The sequence below is a fragment of the Hipposideros armiger genome, unplaced genomic scaffold, assembly GCF_001890085.2.
Source record: "Hipposideros armiger isolate ML-2016 unplaced genomic scaffold, ASM189008v1 scaffold_336, whole genome shotgun sequence".
NCBI lineage: Eukaryota > Metazoa > Chordata > Mammalia > Chiroptera > Hipposideridae > Hipposideros > Hipposideros armiger.
This window is the reverse complement of record NW_017731686.1, coordinates 1,724,281-1,729,038: the sequence shown is the minus strand read 5'-3', so window position 1 is coordinate 1,729,038 and position 4,758 is coordinate 1,724,281.

The window sequence follows — 4,758 nt, the reverse complement described above, 5'->3', positions numbered from 1 at the left end:
TTTCTTTTCTGCTGAGATGTTCATGTTAATTATTCTGCTTGTCTTCCTTCTTTTCTCCATTTGATAACCATTAACAGAAATACAAACCAAGACCAAGACCTAAGTGTTTCATAAGCCAATGATTTAAAAGTCCTTTTAAAATTTTACAATAAATTTGGATACTTTTGCTCAGCTGGTAGTACCTTTCAGTTTTTATTCACTATCAATTCTGACTTTTGAATGACATCAGTGATAACCTAGCCAAGTTTTATTTGTATTTTCTAAGCTGTGAGGTAGAAAAAAGTCATATATCTATATACACACATATGTATATATGTATCCATAAGTATATGTATATAGGTGCATGTGTGTGTATGTAATATGTATTTAGTCTCCTTCCTGAGAGCTCTTTTTGAGGAAAATTATCCCCACTTACATGAGGCTGAGACATAAAACCACAGTACTCCTGCCTGATCATGTCATAGGACCCACCAAGTACAACAACAAAAGCTACTGGCTGCCAGAATATAGTCTTATATTCTGAAAGTTTTAAAAACAGTTTTTAATTTTACTTGCACTTATAAGAGTGAGAAGATTGTCATATGTCATTTTATTGATGATTAGAACAGATATGCTCAATATATCAAAAGATTTCTTTCTTCCCAAAGTGCCAATGAAAATGCGCCATTTTCCTTTACGTTCATGAGTATTATCCCTGTGCTGTTGATGATAATACTCACCTTTTTCTGCTGTTTAAAATTCTTATGTAAGAAAAACAGCTTTTTACTGAGTACATGTGTCTTCACTGTGTTGAATCTGTCCTTCTGTTTCCTGGGACCCAGATTGTCTTTGCTTAAAGCTTTTGCCTGTTAACTGCAAACCAGAGGCTTCTGTGATGAGTTTCTTTTTTTTTTTTACTCACTTTGACTGACATTGTGCTAATATTTTGCACCATCTACTCCACCTCAATTTCAGGTCCTCACACTACAGCTGCCTCCATATTTGTTTGCAGGATTGCTCCATATACGCCTTTGTGTCTAAGCAATCAACGCCAAGGGTGCAAGCGTGGGCTGCTCACAAGCATCTTTCGTGCTCCCTGACCTTGTGCCTGACATTCCCAATTCAGTTCCTCATTTCTGTGCTTCTTTAAAATGCCCTGTTAGTGTTGGGTTTGCTGTGGTCTAGGTTTGGATGAGGTGAGGGGACTTTCTCTGAGTTTGCTAGTGACAGATGAAGGGTCTGTCCATGTGGGGGTGCACTGAAGTCTGAGAATGGAATATTATCCAGAGAAATATTGATATTTATGAGAGAGATGTTAGGATGATATCACAATGGTAAAACAGCACATTTCTAAACAACTGCCTAGCTTTGATATCTGACTGGAAAATGTGTGAGGAGTAAGGTCAAGTTGCAAAAGTAAGAATATTTTAGTTAGCCATAATGCTGTTTTGTTCTCCCCATAGCTTTGTGATGTACATCTCAATATATCATCATAAGAGATTGTCACTGATATTTCTATTATCTAAACAATCCAATTTTGAGGATTTAGGGTTTCGATCAGTCAGGATCAGCTGATAATGCTGAGAGAACAAATTCTTTCTGCAGTCCCAGTGGTTTCCCAAAATAATGGTTTCTTGCTTGTTTGCACTCATTTGGGATTTGGGGAGAAGGTGGGGCTCTGCTCTACACAGCCCCCAGGGGCCAGGTGAGGACTTGCCTTAATAGAGAAGAAGAACACAGTGGAAACCTGGGCTTGCTCTTTGGCTTCAGCCTGGAAGTAACGCACATCATTTTTGCTCACAGCCCATGGTGAGAACAAGCCACTTCACCCTGCCTATTTGCAAGGGAACTGGGAAGTGTGGTCAAGCATAGGGATATTTGGTGAGCAGTCAAGATTTCTACAACAGTCAGCTCTTGTGGTTACTAAAATATCTTAGTTCCCTTAACACACAAAGAACACGCTCAACCCATCTCCCAAGATTCCTTCAGTCATTACATGCAGTCCAAGGTTCCCAAACTCTAGGTTTTATGTAGTTGTCTTATCTCTACTACATATCCACATGTGATCCTTTTGCTCTGGAGATGTATAAACAAAAATAGAAATTTTTTATGACCCCCCCTTCAACAACACACCAATAGTAGATGAGGAACAGAGTAGCCACAAAAAATACTCCCATTCAGAAAGGGAAGGATGGGAAGATAGGTGGTAGTCGCTGAGCCCAGTAATTCTGAAATCTCACTGGACAGATGTGGCAAAGACCTCCTTACAATGAAGGTAAGAAGGGTAATAATAATAATAATAATAATAATAATAATAATTACTATTATTACTATTATTGCTTTTCTCTGATTTCTGGGAAAAGATTCCTATTTCTTTGTTCTCCAGGACCCCAGCACCTCAGTCTGAGAGGTTCTTGTTTTTCTTTCATTATACTCCTTGATCACATCCAAAATGAGAATTATAGATTATGTCCTCAGTTGAAATTGAAATTTCAATTTTAATTTTAATTTCTGTTTTACCTGGGTCACAGCAAACATCCAGTTCTTTGAGTAGCAATATGCACTCAAGAAACCACACAACCACTGGGTTAAACATTTATAAATTCTAGCATTTATTTCCTCAAAAGGCTAAGTGGATAAACAAGCTAAAATAAAATAAAATAAAAAAGTGAGAAAGTGGTGTACAAACTGAATCTCCAAATTAGTCAGTCTTCCCCTGTCTGGACCTCTGCTGAATGTCTTGAGCTTGTTGTCATTTCAAGGTTTTCTGGAGAGAGTCAAAGAGCCAAAATCACGGCTGCTCCATCATTGATGTGGCAGGTCAGATGTTCCTTCCAGCTGGGAGCTGGATAGTATCGATATACCTCACATTCTATTCATTCAAAGTCACAACATTAAGAGATGCATCATTAAGCTGTATGATCCTAGATCGCTATATTCTAATATGCCCTGGGCAAGGTAGCCATATGCTTGTCAAAGTAACCCATTTCTTTTGGAGCAACATGAAAATGTTTAACATCAAATTCAGTTCACATCTAGCCAATTTTCCACTTAAGGCAGGTGCAAGCAAGTGGTTACAAACAGGATGAAGCATGCTTGATGATATTTTGAACATACATACCTCAACCTCCCTAGCGGATGCACAGTTTGAACAAATGGACTCACTTTGTTCCCATAGGAGATTGGGGACCCACGGGTTATTTCAGTTATCTAAGGCTCACAGGTGTTTATTTTACTCCAAGTTACTAGTTTCCTTGGAAGTATAATTCTCTGAGGACTTCAGAGGTGCAGTGTCTGTCTGGCAATCAGTTTCATGTTCCAGATCCATACTATACTTCTTTGGAGACACAGAAATTAAATCTGCTGTATTTATTTATTCTTTTATCCCCAAATTTCTCTCAATATATTTGAGCCTCTCCGGGGTAATAAATGGTGAAGCCAGATTCTTTATCTGATCTTTTCCTTCAGAAATTCTAAACCACTGAGAGGTTTTTAATACCATGAGGCTCACATCGTTAATCTGATTCCTTTCCAAAATAATTGCTTTTAATGGACTTTTCCTCAACTCCTTTTTAAATTTTACCTCTTTCTTTGGGCGCAAAAATTAATTGGCTGTTCCAATGTGGCAAGGTCTTGGATTTCTGGAAGTCTTCATTTCCTTTTATTTCTACTTATAAAATAATCTATCTTTCTTTTTTTCTTTACTACCTCACAAAATGCATAAAACAATAACCAAAACACACTACAAACACTTTGTTTTTCACACAAGGCCCCCTAGAGATGTGAATTCTTTAAGTATCTTACTCCTAAGTTATTGCAGACAACAGTTTTACCAAATACGTATTTTGCTACTGCATAACATGGACTGTTATATTTCCTACCTTCAGCATCAGCCTCCTAACCACATGTTGCTAACCATTAATTCAACACTACACTATTTTAGTACAATACTTTGCTTCCAAGATATAATTAGCTATGCTTCAATAGTAAATAAACCCAAAGATCTCAGAGGTTTAATACAGCAAAGTTTTATTTCTCGTGCTGGAGGTTCAGGGCTAGTTGGCAGGGAGATGAGATGTGGGAGAGATAGAAACAAAGGCAGAGTCAGGAAAGTTCCATCATGTGGAAAGCTGTTGTGACTGGGGGAATGGATACATGAGAACTCATACATACTCTTCCTTCTGCCGTGCAGAAGTGGCGTATGTCATTATATACCAATACTCGCCCCAGGGAATCATTTTGAAGGATCAAGCAGTAGGAGGTGCTCAAGATTGGAAATTCTTAACAGAAAGGAAGGGTAAAGTAATTCAACCTGTAGTGCATGTCTACTACATTTCAAACAAGAAAGCACAACTGCTGCTATCAAAACTATTACTTCTATGACTTGAAAACAAAAGGACTAAGTAATCAGTATCAGTATGATTGAAGAAAGAGCATAACATTTGGAGATAGAAGATTTTGGTTCAAGTCTCTGCCTCTTACTAGCTGTGGGATCTCAGGTGAATTACTATAATAAACACAATTTTCTGTCTGAACAATACTCCTTTGGAAAAAGTCCTCTCCCCCCGACTGTCTAATACCCCTCTCCAGATCATGTCGTGAAAGGACACTGGACACTTCGGTTAACCATTGCCGTAGAGCACCACAGTGGACAAAGAACGTGGGAGGAAGTGAAGCTCTTGAGGGTCTAGAGACCCAGGGAGAGTCTTATGGGTCCCATTTCCTGTCACAAGGTTTTGGTTCTTACAATTCTTCCTTCAACTGTCTGAGCCACATGAA